The sequence below is a fragment of the Oryctolagus cuniculus genome, chromosome 8, assembly GCF_051225735.1.
Source record: "Oryctolagus cuniculus isolate XC-2025 breed Fujian yellow rabbit chromosome 8, ASM5122573v1, whole genome shotgun sequence".
NCBI classification, from domain to species: Eukaryota; Metazoa; Chordata; class Mammalia; order Lagomorpha; family Leporidae; genus Oryctolagus; species Oryctolagus cuniculus.
In genome coordinates this window covers 106,869,427-106,885,599 of record NC_142874.1, presented here as the reverse complement: position 1 = coordinate 106,885,599, position 16,173 = coordinate 106,869,427, and the positions used below count along the sequence as shown (strand labels likewise).

General features: G+C 47.0%; 1 protein-coding gene, 2 long non-coding RNA genes and 1 pseudogene across 16 annotated transcripts in view; 1 reads left to right on the top strand and 3 right to left on the bottom strand.

Moving 5' to 3' along the window:
* The window catches only part of LOC100008640 (ATP-binding cassette sub-family G member 2), a 126,429-nt gene extending 119,961 nt beyond the window's left edge, over positions 1–6,468 (bottom strand). For 2 of the 5 annotated variants that reach the window (XM_089301664.1, XM_070079464.2), the window contains exon 1: positions 5,884–6,468. The gene's annotated coding sequence lies outside the window, so the exon portion shown is untranslated. The remainder of the gene's footprint in view (positions 1–5,883) is intronic. The other 3 variants (XM_070079461.2, XM_089301665.1, XM_051819259.3) reach the window with 3 other exon arrangements.
* The window catches only part of LOC103350759 (uncharacterized), a 91,150-nt gene that overhangs the window by 51,544 nt on the left and 23,433 nt on the right, over positions 1–16,173 (top strand). For 4 of the 10 annotated variants that reach the window (XR_016212414.1, XR_016212413.1, XR_016212415.1 and 1 more), the window contains exons 1-3: positions 5,292–5,429; positions 6,815–6,882; positions 13,050–13,177. This is a non-coding gene — a long non-coding RNA (uncharacterized LOC103350759). Of the gene's footprint in view, positions 1–5,161; positions 5,430–6,814; positions 6,883–8,279; positions 8,508–13,049; positions 13,178–16,173 lie in introns of those variants that run through there. The other 6 variants (XR_016212411.1, XR_016212417.1, XR_016212416.1 and 3 more) reach the window with 6 other exon arrangements.
* On the bottom strand, positions 241–4,740 carry LOC127483172 (nucleoporin SEH1 pseudogene; annotated as a pseudogene).
* Positions 11,659–13,775, bottom strand: LOC149125107 (uncharacterized). The gene is made up of 2 exons (XR_016212419.1): positions 13,638–13,775; positions 11,659–11,889 (listed from the first exon to the last, which is right to left on the bottom strand). It is a non-coding gene; the product is annotated as an uncharacterized LOC149125107 (long non-coding RNA).

The following is a 16,173-nucleotide window of genomic DNA, read 5'->3' as shown; positions in this document are numbered from 1 at the left end:
GCCAAAGCCAGGAGCCACCAAGAGATTCACTGGGGTCTCCCACATGGGTGACAGGGGCCCAAACACGTGGGCCACCCTCTGCTGCTTTTCCCAAGCCATTAGCAGGGAGCTGGAGCAGCCAGGGCATAAAATCTGGCAGCGTAGGTGGTGGCTTTACCCACTAGACCACAATGCCAGCCCTACCCACTATTTTAAGGCCTTTTTGGACTGTGTGTAAGCAGGCTGCTGATGGATCATAGGGAGGAGTCAAAAGGCACTGGGGAAGGGGAATAGGAGTCCACAGTCTATCCCAGTGCGCATGCAACAAGCAGCAAAGTCGCTCCTGTTAGCTTGTACCCAGCCGTGCTTTCAGTCAGCGGAAGAAGCACTCAATGATTTGTGAAGATTTTGGAAGGACTTGCACTTACATTTCTCTCCTGAGAACTCACATTGGCTGGGCTCCCACTACCTTTCAAAACAGGGTACATCCCAATTGTCCACATCAGCTCCCCACAATCTTACACAGCCATCATCTGCGAAGAGTGTCACTTAATCACTGTTCCTGATTCTAACTCACTCACCAGACCCAAGAACTGTGGTTATCTAACCAAGCCACTACATGGACTTCAAATTTTGTGGGTCCACCAGAGGAAGTTCTTTCCTCACAGGTGTTAGTATAAAAGTTCTCATGTCTTTGGTTGCTAATGCGAGAATAGTGAAAGATCTTCCCAAGTTTGAAGCAAATAGAATATCACGTACATGATCAGAGTTTTCGTTTTTGCGTACTTCCTGGTGCTTTCATTATATTTGAGAATCTGAACCTTGGCCATTGCATTGGGACTACTGTCATCACTTCCTGCAGCTATCATGGGAGAATGAGCATAAGAGCTTGAAGAGTTCCAAGAAATACAGCTACAGCTTAGCTTATATGAGCTGTCAAGATGCAGGCCCCATTGGCTGAGATTCCTAACATCCAGTGCCTCATGTATCCCCACTCTACTAACTGATGGACAGGTTGCTAACATTAGACCCATATGCCTGGGAACCAATTTCACACTGGTAATGGGTATTCTTCTCTCCATCAGAGGTGTCCTATTAACCCAGTGACTCTGTCCTCAGTTTATCATTTGACTCTGTTTTTTCCCACATAGCAGATGGTCAGTCACAACAACAGGAAGCCAAAATCTGTCCAAACTCAAGGTGGGTCCAGGTCACACCATACAGTGTGTCTTCCAACTGGCAGTACCATGCCCATCCCCATTTTTCACTTTTATTTCAAACCTCGACACACTGGTCACTAGAGCATATGGCCATCTGCCACCCATAGAAGTTGAAATGATATGGTGTGGATAGGCATGGAGTTGGTTGTGCTAGGTGAGCTAGAATGATTGCCAGCCCTGCAATGTAACTTTTTTTTTTTTTTTTTGACAGGCAGAGTGGACAGTGAGAGAGAGAGACAGAGAGAAAGGACTTCCTTTGCCGTTGGTTCACCCTCCAATGGCCGCCGCGGTTGGTGCGCTGCTGCCGGCGCACCGCGCTGATCCGATGGCAGGAGCCAGGTACTTATCCTGGTCTCCCATGGGGTGCAGGGCCATCCTCCACTGCACTCCCTGGCCACAGCAGAGAGCTGGCCTGGAAGAGGGGCAACTGGGACAGAATCTGGCACCCTGACCGGGGCTAGAACCCAGTGTGCCGGCGCCGCAAGGCGGAGGATTAGCCTACTGAGCCACGGCGCCAGCCATGCAATGTAACTTTATCTTTTCACCTGTACATCTAAAACACCCACCTTCCCGGGAGGCACCTGTGTCCACTCTGGTACCAGAAGGAGGAGATGTCATTATGACCATAGAGAAATTAAATTCCACGTAGAGGTGCCAGAAAAATCCCAGAGAGCTTCACACTGCTAAGACGCCACTCCGTCTGTTTATTCATTTAAGGCACCACCCCTACCTCATAAAAACGGCTGAGAATGGGGAAGAGGTCTCTCTTTGCCCCCTCACCACACTTGGAGGTGCTACTCTCCTCTTTTTCTCCCTCCCTGCTCGTGGGTGGCATGCTGGCCCACTTATGACAGATATTTCTCCTTGTGGGGCTGCCCATACGCACACATGAATGTATGCTGGCTCTCTCACCTTTAAATGAATCCTGCTCTCACTTATGCAGCATACTATGCCTGCACCTGGAATACTTATCTCTGCGGGAGGCAAGGACATGGATTAAACGTTAGGGTACCTAGGCCCCATCAGACAGAGACATCAGAGATGAGACCCTCGTGGTCCCCCACCATGCTGCTCCAAGGGCCCATACCTCTGAAGAGGGTGGTGGTGTGGGTGTGAGGCCCACAGCCCAGGCTTATGTTAATGGTACAAAGAGGGCAGAAACTTCATCCGGTTCTGCTGTGTAGAGGTGCAGGTTTGGGGAAGTGAACAAGCTGGATTTGGCAATCAGGGGAGCCCCTGACCTCATCCTGGTGGCTTTGTGGGGAAAGACATGGACACAGGTGCCCTGTCTTGCTTGTGATGCTGTGCACCACCAGGACCCTGGCAGCAGGGACACTGTCACCAGAGGCCAAGCAATGGGCCACTCGGGCGGGGGCTGAGGACCTCCAGAATTGTGAGCCAAAGTAAACCTTTTATCTTTATAAAGTTAGTCCCTCTCAGCTGTTTCTTTTTTTTAATTTTGTGAAATTCATACATAGCTTTTTCTTTTTTTTTTTTAGAGTTATTTATTTATATGAAAGGCAAAGTTAGAGAGAGAGAGAGAGAGAGAGAGAGGTCTTCCATCTGCTGGTTCACTCCCCAAATAGCTGCAATGGTTGGAGCTGGACTGATTCGAAACCAGGAGCCAGGAGATTCTTTCGGGTCTCCCACGTGGGTGCAGGGGCCCAAGGACTTGAGCCATCTTCTACTTTCCCAGGCCATAGCAGAGAGCTGGATCGGAAATGGAGCAGCCAGGACTCAAACTAGCACCCATGTGGGATGCTGGCACTGCAGGTGATGGCTTTACACGCTATGCCGCCGGCCCCTCAGCTATTTCTTTATAGTGATAAAAAGCTGACTAATACAAGACACAAGCTTAGAAGTTGTAATACGGCATTCTGTTTCCTTTCTGAGTCAAGGCGTGCGTTCCTTCCATCAACTAAACCATGGGGTCCCTGCTCTGTCCTACTGCCCTAGTTCCAGTCTTTATTATTTCTCTTTAGGACTATTTCAGCAGCCCATTCAAACAGGTCTCTGTCTAATCTCACCTTTCAAACTAGCTTCCTCTTGGCAGCAAGAGGCACACTCCTCAGGTTATAACTACACTGATGACCTTTAATCACTGTCAGAGTCAAGTCCAAGCCCTTAGGACAATTTATAAGGCCCTGCCAACATCTCAGCACTTCTCTCACTCCCTCTCTCCCTCTCTCCCCCCTCACTCCCTCTCTCCCTCTCTCCCCCCTCACTCCCTCTCTCCCTCTCCCTCTCTCCCTCTCTCCCACACACACACACACACACACACACACACACAAACATGTCTGACTGTGATTAAACCTGATGTAGCACCCACATCAAAGAAGAGCATTTGATATCTGTGTGATTTCTTGTTGGCAGTGCATCTAGAGTAAAGTGTAATTATGAATTGGGCAAGACTGAGTAAAGTTATAATCACAGCAAACTCTTACAAAGGTAGTCTGTGCCTGTGCAATGTTAAATCGTCTAATACTCACAGCTACCATAAGGGGTAGGTAGTTCATCATTTCCATTTTACAGGTTAGGCGACTGAGGCAATGAAAGGTTAATTTCCTCAGGATCCACCATCTGGCACCTATGATGGCATCCTTCTCGAAACTCTGCAATTCCAGCTGCAAAGTCTGTATTATTAAGCACTCTAAGTGCTCTTATAAAACCATGACTGTGTTCTCTCAAAAGGGGACCAAAACTGTGCCCTGTCTTTTAAAAGTGTGGTCTTGGAATGACAGCATCAAGAGCCCCGGGAGAGGACAAGAAATGCTTCTCCGCAGGCCTGGGCTGGACCCACTGAAGCAGGAGCTGCGGCGCTGGGGCCCTGGGTTGAGTTTTAGCAAGCTCCCCTGGTGCGGTTTAAACTTGAGAATGTTTGAGACATGCTGCTGTAAAAATACCTTGTTCCTGGAGAGAAAACACCTTAAATGAAGGGAAAACAAGACAAACACAGGCATAATTTTAACAAAAGAAGTACAAGTAGGATTCTTTTTCATGCAAAGGCTTCAAATTATGAAATAAAAAGAAAACAGACAATGCAGAGCAACATGGGGCAACAGAGATTTTGAAAAGATGCTAAAGTGATAGAGGAACAGGATCCACCTGAACTTGGAGCAAATAGGGCCGTGTTTGCATCCTGGCACGGCCACTAACCAGCTGTGCCTTTTGGCAAATTGCTTAACTGGAGCTTCTGTTTCTTGATGGAAAGGTTAAACTTACAATCTCCTCAATCCCTAGCCAGGACGGTTGTGAAAAAACAAGTAGGGGCCACCTAGGGGGCAAGGCTTTGTACAGGGGCTAGGACAGCATGGTGACCAAGTTTCATTTTCTGTTTCAATGCTTTTCCAAAGAATGCACACACTTTCCCTTCTCCTACTCGGGAGACAGGCTTTGGACTTTGCTGTGACTTAGAAGTCTGTGTAGATTGCCGGAGATACGCAGCTGGAATGAGAGCTTGCTCTGGGCTTGAAAGCTGAGGGGATGGCTTCACCTGACAGCGGGCCAGTGAGCTGGCAGATGGTGGCAGGACAATGGTCATGTCTCTTGATTCATCGATAGCTCTACAGTTTCTCCCCCTGAGAAGCTGAAACTCGGCACAGCTTGCTGTGGAACAGGCTTTTAGAGCTGGCTTGTGTTCTGCTTGCTCAGTGCTCAGGCTACAAGGGCAGTTAGCTGCTTTACAAAACGTCTCCGGTTATACCCCCAGTAGAGGGGAATGCTCCGTGCAGACTGGGACTCCAGCCTGTCTGGGCAGGGCGGATCCGTCCCGAGTGGGCTTCACAGCCCTGCCTGTTCCTCTGGCCTTCGTGCCGATCGCGCAGCCCTTCCTCCGCTTAGCGAGAAACACCTTCAGCACGCTGATTAGAACACCCAACGGTACCGCTCACCTCCTCTGTCTGCAGCTCATTGCTCTAGGACTCCCCCGTGTGGGCTGCACGGCTTCAATTTCCGGGCTGGAGTCTGACTCTGGAGCTGCGTCTCCTGTGGACGCCTGGCCCACGCTCCCCTTCCCTTCTCCTGTTAGCTCCCATCAGTGACGTCCTACTGACCGCACTGGCCATTTCAGACCCACGTGTGTTGTTGAGGACAGTGGGGCACATTCCGTTTCGGGAGGGGCCTTCTGAGGCCTCTCACCGGAAGCTCGAGCATATTAACCGTGTTCCTTGCTCAGACTGATGTCCAACCACGACACCGATCCACATGCCTTACAGACTTCGACTCCAAACGGTAAGAGGACAAACTCAGCCATTTTTCTAGCAAGTGTTATTTTTTTTCTTTAAAATGTTCATATGTCCTCCAGCCACACAAATTGAGACCTGATACATGCAGTTAATCCTAAACTGACCAGAAGACTTCTGGCTCTACTCAAAGCAGCCCATATAATCTAAGGAGAACCCCAGCGTCCCCTATCACTTGGGGTAACCCGGCTTCCCAAAAACCTAGTGGGTTCAAGCCCTGTTACTCCAGGTGTGCTCCACAGACCACAGCACTGAGGCTCCCAGGCAAGCTGTTACAAATGCAGGCTCCAAGTCCGCCCCTCCCCACCCCACCGAATTCTACGAAACCCATTTTGCAACCAGGACTCCGGGTGAGTCACGTGCCTATTGCAGGATGAGAATGACGCGTTTGAAAAACGAATTGGGATTTGCTGCTCAGTAACAACAAAACCAGCCCGACTCACCTCAGTAGGGACGTGTGATGCTGGAAGGAAAGCAGCCCCAGCCTCAGGACAGAGTCAGCGGCGATGCCAGGACCTCTACGCCTGCAGGGTTTTCTTAGCCTTCAGTCAAGATCCATGCCTGCTAAAAGAACGAACAGCAGCCAGCAGTGCCCTTTCCTGCTGGCTCCCGGAGGAAATTTACCAGCCCCCAAAGCAGATCCTGCGGCTACCAAGACAGCTGAGGCTTTCCGGATCAACCAGCTGCTCTCAGATCCCCCCCAGCTCCATTGTCCTCTGCCAGGAGGTGGGCATTGCCCATATGAATTCCTCCATCACCGGGATTCACGCTGGTCTCCCTAGGCCTCCGATCAGTCTAGGATCCTTTTCCAGTGAAAAAAGGAGACACCCGCGTCAGGGAGAGATTTTTATATCTTGCTTTTTGTGCAACAGAGTCCTGATAACAGCATCTCCCGCTGTTTTGGAAACGGATCTAAACGAATTCTAGCAAATGGTTTTGCTCTGTGTAAACTTCCTGTCTCTTACCAGCCCTGGAGTATGGGGGTCGCCTTTCACAAGCCCTGCCTTCAGAAAAAAAAAAAAAAAAAAGTACAAGCAGGAAGATGACCCAGATTTGAAAAGGAAGCGAATGAAACCAAAGTAGAGACAGAGTTAGGTTTCACTGCAGAGGCCCACGAGAGCTAAGGGGGAGACAGAAGCGGAACTTGAACATGCTGTCTTTCTAGCATTGTTCTTTCCCAAGCCACAAGTGTAATAGGAAGTGAAGACTGGGTTAAAGAGGCACTTAATATTCTGAAAACATGATGGATGTTACGTGAAAAAATAGAACAATTACTAAGAGCTTCTGAATTCGCTCTTTCCTGATCTTGACGTGCTTTTAAATGCACGCCTTCCTAACTATACAAGAATGGTAACAGTAATGCGTTTCTTACAGGGCTGTGTGGTAACATCTCAAGATACAGAAATGCTGGTTATTTCATTTTCCATACTACAAACTTACGTGTAAGTCATCATCCCCATTCTTCAATGTACATAGGACAAGTTAGGTATTCAAGAAACAGTTATTGAAAGGATGTGAGAGTTTCAGAAATCTTGAAGTTGTTAAGACACTCCATTTGTCTGTTTTTGTACTTTTGTTATACTGTGGTAAAATGTCGGTAGCTTAAATTTTGCCATTTTAGCCATTTTAAGTGTTTAAGTGGCATTACATTAAGTTGTGCCATTCTTTCTAAAACTATTTCTTTAGCACAAACAGATACTGTATCACCACTTACGCAGTAACTCCTTCAGGTTTATTTTAAATATGATGATTAATTTTCAATTAGAGGGAATCCCTTTTCCTCCTGTGGTAATAACTGTACTTTAAATATTTCTGAGAAAATATTTAATGTCAGGAATAACATAGGGAATTCCTTTAATAAGTTTGTATCTTAATTATACTATGCAAACCTTTGCACATTTGAAATATGCATGAAATTATTCTTTATACAAATTAGAAAAAAGATTTAGGATAAATTTTGGAAGAAAATTTCTTCATCTCTGTGCCTATGTTTGAACTTCTTTTTTGAATTTTTATTTATTTGAAAAGCAGTTAAAGGGGGGCTGGTGCTGTGGTGTAGCAGGTTCACGCCCTGTCCTGAAGCGCTGGCATCCCATATGAGTGCTGGTTCGAAAACCCCACTGCTCCACTGCCAATCCAGCTCTCTGTTATGGCCTGGGAAAGTGTTAGGTAGGAAGTCAGTTATGAGCTTATGTGTGTGTGACAGGCCTAAAGAGAAGACATCTATGTCCAGCATATGCATCTGCATCTCAAAGTCATCCTGACAATGTTTCAGGGGCAGCCTGGTATTCGCATCCTGCCCTGCCCCCTTCTACCTGATAACCTGCCAGGTGGGGGGGTCCCTGCCCCTTCTGCCTGACAAATCTTCCACAATCTCCCAGGTGCAGCCCAGTATCTGCACTTCAAACACCCTGCTCCGGAACCCCATTCTCCAGGGGGTCTTGCTCACCCTTCCTCCTAGGCTAGGCTTCCTCCTGTCTGATACCTTCAGGGGAAAACTCAGATAGAAGTTTTTCTATTTACATTCAAAAAGCCCTTTGTTCCAAGAGGAGCAGAGGTGGGGAAGCAAGACCCATCTCCTTAAACCCCCACCCCCCACCCCACCTCAACCGGACTGCTCGCTCAGCCCTCTGCCTCTCTGCTGAGTCACCCCGCCTGGTCTGGCCAGGTGTAATCTCTGCACTCAACCAAGTAACATCGCTCCCCACCCCCAACAGTCTCTCAGGCTCCGTCTGGAGAGGTGCCCATCCTTCTTTACTGATGTCCCTTCCCTAATAAACCTTGCTATTTTACCTCCCACTACTCTCTGTCTCACACCTGAATTCTTTATTGCGTGAAGACAAGAACCCTGCATTTCTCTGGTAACAAAAGCAGTAGAAGATAGCTCCTGTACCCACGTGGGAGACCCAGAAGAAGCTCTGGCTCCTGGCTTTGGATCAGCACAGCTCTGGCCGTTGCGGCCAACTGGGGAGTGAACCATCGGATGGAAGACCTCTCTCTCTCTGTCTCTGCCTCTCCTCTCTCTGTGTAACTCTGACTTTCAAATAAATAAATCTTTAAAAAAGCAGTCAGAGATTTTCTATTTATCGGTTCACTTCCCAAATTGTTGCAATAGCTGAGGCTGGGCCAAACTGAAGTCAGGAGCCGGGAACAGCAACCAGGTCTCTCTCACATGTGGGTGGCAGGGGCCCAAGTATTCGAGCCATCTTTTTTTTTTTTTTTTAATTTCTTTATTTGAAGGACAAAGCTACAGAGAGAGGTAGAGAGAGAGGTAGAGAGAGAGAGAGGACTTCTATCCTCTGATTCACTCCCCAAATGGCTATAATGGCTGGAGCTGCGCCAATCCAAAGCCAGGAGCCAGAAACTTATTCCAGGTCTCCCACATGGGTTCCAGGGACCCAAGGACTTGGGTCATCTTCCACTGCTTTCCCAGGTGATAGCAGAGATCTGGAGCAGCGAGGTCTCAATCTGCTCTCATACCCAAAGGCAGAGGCTTAACCTGCTGTGCCAACACAGGCCCCTGAACTTCTTTTTAATGTGCTCTACCTTTTAAATTCAGAAGGCTAAGTATTTCCCTGTGAAAGCAGAGTAATTAGCATTTATTGGTACCCACTCAGTACCACCAGGTGTTCAAATCTCATGCTGTTCTTTTTTTTTTTTTCTGTAAGAAGACAATGTTCATATACAAATAACTACACACAAAACACCAGGGAACACATACATAGAGACGTTTATAATGTGTATAGTCTATTTGTCCAGGAGGCATGGGGCCCTCCACACCTCACTGGCAAGCTTAGGGCATAACACACCTGGAGGCCCTTCACTGCCCATTCCAGGGGCCCTTAGTGCACACCAATAACCAAGGCCTTTTCATTAAAACAGCCCTGACAACAGGAATCTGAATCTTGGTGGGAAGATGGCCACTCTTTCCACCAAAGTAAAATACATCCTTTGAATCAGCTATGAGCCTGAGAGACTCAGATCCCAAAAGAACTGAAGTTGTGCCTCTTTGTGGAGCATTTTCACATGAAGAGAGCTATGTTCTGAGGCTGACTTGGAGGTAGTCTATGTAGGCCTGAGTTCTGATGACATAACGCTGGTGGTACAGGTCTGCCACGTGAGAGTGGCCTGATGATAACTTGGAACTTCCAAGGCTCTCTTTGGTTTTTTTTTTTTTTTTTTTTTTTTTTTTTTTTTTAACTTTTATTTAATGAATATACGTTTCCAAAGTACGAATAATGGATTACTATGGCTTCCCCCCCATACCGTCCCTCCCACCCACAACCCTCCCCTTTCCCACTCCCTCTCCCCTTCCATTCACATCAAGATTCATTTTTGATTATCTTAATATACAGAAGATCAGCTTAGTATACATTAAGTAAGGATTTCAACAGTTTGCTCCCACACAGAAACATAAAGTGAAAAATAATAGATGATTTTTTTTAATGATGATGAAATCAGATCAGACCTATTGTCATGTTTAATCCCAGTGAGAGTCAAGTTGGGAGTTGATAGTTTCTTTTCTTTTCTTTTTTTTTTTTTTTTTTTTTTTTTTTTTTTTTTTTTTTACAGAGGATCAGTTTAGTATGCATTAAGTAAAGATTTCAACAGTTTGCACCCCCATAGAAACACAAAGTGAAATATATTATTTGAGTACTCGTTATAGCATTAAATCTCAATGCACAGCACATTAATGACAGAGATCCTACATGAGGAGTAAGTGCACAGTGACTCCTGTTGTTGACTTTACAAATTGACACTCCTGTCTATGGCATCAGTAATCTCCCTATGCTCCAGTCATGAGTTTCCAAGGCTATGGAAGCCCCTTGAGTTCTCCGACTCTTATCTTGTTTAGACAAGGTCATAGTCAAAGTGGAGGTTCTCTCCTCCCTTCAGAGAAAGGTACCTCCTTCTTTGAAGACCTGTTCTTTTCACTGAGATCTCACTCACAGAGATCTTTTGCCAGAGTGTCTTGGCTTTCTCTTTGGTTTTTTATGTCCCCTATGCTTTCCAGTACCCAAAGGACAAAGGTCAGCCATATGACTTCAGTCCAGACAGCGTTCCACACTTCTCCTGGCCCATGATTGGCATGTTTTTGCTCTGTATGCTATTCATAGCTAAAATAGTGCTCTTGGAGAAATCCTGGCAAAAATAAACCTTAAAATGTACATAAACATTGAACAAACTCCTAAAGGTACATGCTTCACTATGTGACTACTTGTACTACTCTAAACATAGTGAAAATGGTTCCTTTGCCTGGTTAGTTGTATTCTTGCATCCAGGATGCTTCAACTCCTAATCTATGAAAGTCTTGAGAGGTGGTCACTGTTGCCTTCATTTCATATCCATCAGACGAAACTGTTACTCTTCCTTCCTATAAACCCGGGGGCCTTCCTATAAACCTTGGCGCCTTTCCACAGAAAGAGCTCCTACACCTCCTCCAGTACACTGTCGGGTAATTTCCGTCAGGAATCAGCATTACAGTTGTCCCGTCCTGCGGGACAGCAACTGGGGCTGAGCACCTCAAAATTTGGAAAGCCGATGTGTGGATGGAGGTCGTGGAGCGTTCGGTGGCTTGGAAAGAGTTCCGGAGATGTGCTTCACGACCGGCAAAAATCCAGGACCCCAGAGCACTGGGGGACGCTGGATTACCAATATGAGGCTATCCGAGTCACGGCACCAATGTTATATCTTAATGTTAGCAGTCGCAAAGCACACGGGACACCGGAGTAAGGGAAAGGGTTTATTGGGGAACAACCTACAAACCGGAGTGAAGGGGCAGTGAAGGAAAAAAGGGGAAAGAGAATATAAGAGAGAGAAACAGAGGAGAGGAGCTATCAAAGAGAGAAGAGAGAACAGAGAAGAGGAGAGCAGAGCCAAGAGACCAGAGGAGGAGGCTAGAGAGAGGAACTGAGAGAGAGCAGGAGACAGGAGAGAAGGGGCAAGAGAGCCTCATGCTGTTCTTTATTATAACTATGTGTGAGTGTGAAGATTATTTTTGCACTATTATATGCCCCTGGCTGATAATTCTCCTAGATACTGCACATTGAGCATTCTGTTGTGATGGGCTCTTGGGAAAGCAGATGTGATGTTTAACTGAGAAAGGCAAGTGTGTGTTATACCAGTGTGGTAGTGTAGTTGTTTGTACACAAGCAAGGCCTGGGCATTGGTAAGGAGCAGGCACTTGAGCAAAATTACAAACTCCCCAATCAATGATACATTTTTTTAAAAGATTTATTTTATTTATTTGAAAGACAGAGTTACAAAGAGAGGTAGAGACAAACAGAGAGATCTTCCATCAGCTGGTTCACTCCCCAGATGGCCACAACAGCCAGAGCTGCGCCGATCCAAAACCAGGAGCCAGGAGCTTCTTCCAGGTCTCCCACATGGGTGGAGGGGCCCAAGGACTTGGACCATCTTCTACTGCTTCCCCAGGCCATAGTAGAGAGCTGGATCAGAAGAGGAAAAGCTGGGACTCAAACCGGTGTCCATATGGGATGTCAGCACTGCAGGCCAGGGCTTTAACCCACTGCACACAGTGCTGGCCCCAGTGATACATTTTTAAAAGTTAATCTATTTGAATGGCAGAGTGACACAGAGCGAGGGAGAGGGAGAGAGAGAGGAAATCCTCTATCTGCTGGTTCATTCATCCAAATGGCCTCAACAGTGGGGCCTAGAGCAAGCTGAAGCCAGAAGCCAGGAACTGCCACTGTGGGTGGCAGGAACTCAAGTACTTGGGCCATCACCTACTGCCTCCTAGGCATATTAGCAAAAACTGGACTAGCAACAGAGTAGCTGGTACTCGAACTGGCACTCTTGATATGGGATGCAACCGTCAAACAGTGGTTTAACCCACTGTGCCACAAAGCCCACCCTAACAATACCTTTAAAAGAATTTCTATGGAGCTTGTGATATGGTTTACCAGGTAAAACTGCCTGCAATACTCTCTGAGGACTGTCTTCTCTCGTCTCTGCTTGGTAGTGTGCACGCCTTCTAGGAAACAGCCAGGCCAGTTTGATACAATCTCACTCCTAGCTCTTCCTGTTGTACAGCCAGAGAGCCCACCCAGCTCTTAGTCTAATTTTTAAAAAATATTTATTTTATTATTTTATTTATTAATTATTTTATTTATTTATTTATTTGAAAGGCAGAGTTACAGAGAGGCAAAGGCAGAGAGAGAAAGAGAGGTCTTCCATCTGCTGGTTCACTCCCTAAATGGCCGCAATAACCGGAGCTGGGCCAATCCAAAGCCAGGAGCCAGGAGCTTCTTCTGGGTCTCCCACATGGGTGCAGGGACCCAAGGACTTGGACCATATTCTACTGCTTTCCCAGGCCATAGCAGAGAGCTGGATCGGAAGTGGAGCAGCCAGGTCTCAAACCAGCACTGCTACTCCGCAGTGCCAGCCCCAGTATATGTTTTTAAGAAAGAATATGGTGGTTGATGAGCCAAGGATTGACTCTACTAAGGATCAGGTAGTCCAAACAGCAAGAAGCGTCCCTTGCTATAAACCCAGACAAGCAATGAAACAGGAGCTATGAGTAAGGGGCAGTTTCTTGGAATGAGGGTTTGACCTTGGACAAATATTTCCTTTTTTTTTTTTTTTTCAGTCTTGTTTGCTAAAAGGAGTTTAAATTTAGTGGCTGCTGTCCAGAACCTGCCTTCTGGATAGAAGGAAGTCTTCCTGGAGCTGCTAGGGGCCCTGCAGGGAAGAACACCCATCCCCCATCCTCTCCAGGTATTTGCTCTAGCAGAAGAGAGCCTCCTTGTCCACAGTCATGTTCTGTTTGTTTCCAAGGACACTCTGCATGCAATGACTGGTCACTGTGGGTGTCAGAAAGCCCTTTTTCCCAGACCCTAACAAGGCGGCCGTAACTCTAAGGGTCAGCCCAACCCCAGAGCTCCCTGGGAGGGAAGTACATCTCTGTTGTGACTGCATCACAGTCCTACTTCTGCCTCGGCCCAGTCCTGCTTACTTCCCTTCCCTGTCCCATGCAATGCTCCCAAGAGCATTCCCTGATAAACTCCAGGCACAGTCCTCTCATCTGAGTCTGCTTCTCAGGGAACCTAACCCGGGACAAGACAATACCTTATTCTCAGCTTATAGTATTTTCAGAAGCAATGAATCTCCTGAGGAAAGGTGCCTAGGACTGATTACATTATAATCTTTACTGAAGGCTGGTTTTCTTGGCTCTTACCATGAATGTTTCTTCTGCTGCTTTTATCACTTCTGTGGGGCCTGTGCTCTCTTAGCATTTACACGGTTCTGTAAGGCACCGTCCTCGGCTTGTTTATGTTATGCTTCTTTCTTTGCTCTGCTCTGCATTAACTGGCAGCGTTTGCTCCCAGAGAGTATTTGCCCTGTGGTTAGGGTCTGCTTCATCAGTGTAAAATGTGTAGCCACACAGGACCTCGTGCTTGGCTTGATGCTCTGTACTTGCCATCTTGAAGTTATTGATAGATTTTTAGGGAGGGCCCTGCATTTTCACCTTTGCACTGGACTCCATGGAGAATTTCACTTGTCTTGCCTCTGGCTCCCTGTCTCCTAAGAGATGTCATAGGTATCCCATTCCTTGAAAGAATTTGTCCTCGATGTGTGACCCACAATTTCTATTGCTGGTTTGATAGCTCTTGCTTCCACAAGGATGTTCAGGTCACCTACTCAGTGTTCTTTCTGGTATAAGTTGCTTTTCTCATTTTTTAAATTTCCCAATGAAGTTCTTCTAGGGAGGAAAATCAACTCCCACTTTCCCCAAGCCCCACTGGACCCACCCTGGTGTTCTTCACAGAAATGTACAACAAGTTCTCAATGGTTCCTCTTTGGACATCCATATGTGGTCATGTCTAAGTCCTGTCCCATTGGGGTGGGCATTGTGGTGTGGTGGGCTAAGCTGCCTCTTGAGACACCTGCATCCATTAGCTGAGTGCCTTGGGTCTAGTGCCTCTGATGCTTCCAATCCGGCAACCTGCCAATGCCCCTGGGAGGCAGTGGACAATGGCCCAAGGACCTGGGGGTCCTGCCACCTGTGTGGGAGACCTGAATGGAATTCCCAGCTCCTGGCTTCAACCTTGTCGCTCCCCCTCTTCATGGAGGAACGACACAGGACCCTGCGCTGTTCTTTTGTCTGCTCGGCCCTTCCCGGGTTTGCTGCTGGTTCTTCCTGGGTTGGCTACCGACCCTTCCACCTCCGTGGAAGGGCGGTTCCCCCTGCCACATTCCCCACTTCCGCGGGGGAGCGGCACACCGCCAGCCGGCTCTCTCGGGGGCTGCTCAGGTGTTCCTTCAGATGTTCCTGGTGCATGTTGTCTCTCTCCTCCTTTATAGTCCTCCTCTGCCAATCCCAACTCGGCTGCCCACACGCCGAGTACGCTGCTCTCCTCCAATCAGGAGCGGGATCAGCTCCTGGAGGTCATCACTCAAGTTGGCAAGAGGCAGCTGCGTAGAAGCTGTTTTCTTCTCTCCCAGCGCCATATTGTGGGAGAGCAGATGCATAGAATAAGTCTTAATTCCAGTAACTCAGTCCAGTCTGGGTTGCTCCCCACAAACCTGACCCAGCTGTGGCTGTTACAGGCTTCTGGGGTACCAATGGATGGAAGATCTCTTTGTGTGTCTCTGTCTCATTCTGCCCTTCAAATAAATGAATAAATACTGTAATTTTTTTAAGATGGTAGGTTTTTTTTTTTTTTAAGATTTATTTATTTATTTGAAAGTCAGAGTTACACAGAGAGAGGAAAGGCAGACAGGCAGAGAGAAAGAGAGAAGTTTTCCATCCACTGGTTCACTCCCCAATTGGCCTCAACGGCCGGAACTGCGCTAATCCGAAGCCAGGAGCCAGGAGCCTCTTCCGGGTCTCCCATGCAGGTGCAGGGGCCCAAGGACTTGGGCCATCTTCTACTGCTGTCCCAGGACATAGCAGAGAGCTGGATCAGAAGTGGAGCAGCCAGGTTTCAAACCAGCGCCCACATGGAATGCCGGCTCTTCAGGCCCGGGCGTTAACCCTCTGTGCCAGAGCGCTGGCCAGGTTTTGATTTTCTTTAGATGAGTTTTAGAGCCAGATTATGAATCATATTGTCCTAACTTGTATTTTTAGAAAGGCATAACTGATCATCATCTAAACAGATACCAAGGGAGATGACACTTCTTCACAGAATTAACTACTACACTTTGCTTAGTTATTTAAAGTGTCTAACACCCATTTCCCCATTATTTAAGAGAAATTCAATCCAATGCATTAGCTTACTCACTTAGCAAACATTCATTTTTGTGCCTTATTGTGAAGGTGCTAGAGAAGGAGTTTGAGCAAAAGAGTACAAATCTCTGTTGCCAGAGTTTATCAAGCTACCATCAGGGATACACTCTACAGGAGGCCCCTGTGCCTATGGAATGTGAACTACTGTATTTTATTCAGTCAGCAGGATGTTAAAAATTGCTCATGTTAAATGCATACTGGGAGTTTTGAGAGTGCCACTGCCAAACACCTGTTTCTAATTTACTATTGAAGATGCTTCTGTGAAATATATTGCAAAATTTCTGCAACCACAAGCAAACCAGTGTAGAGAGCATCATGATCTTTTCCCTCTGATGGGCCAACAGAAATTTTAGAGGAAGGAACTAAGAGATGAATTTTGCTTTAGACTGAAGCGAAAATATTTGAATAGGTAAGAGTGTATCCTTTTCCCCCCAAAGATTCTTCACATCAATTTTGCAAACAGCCAGAATTTGGCTCCTGAAAG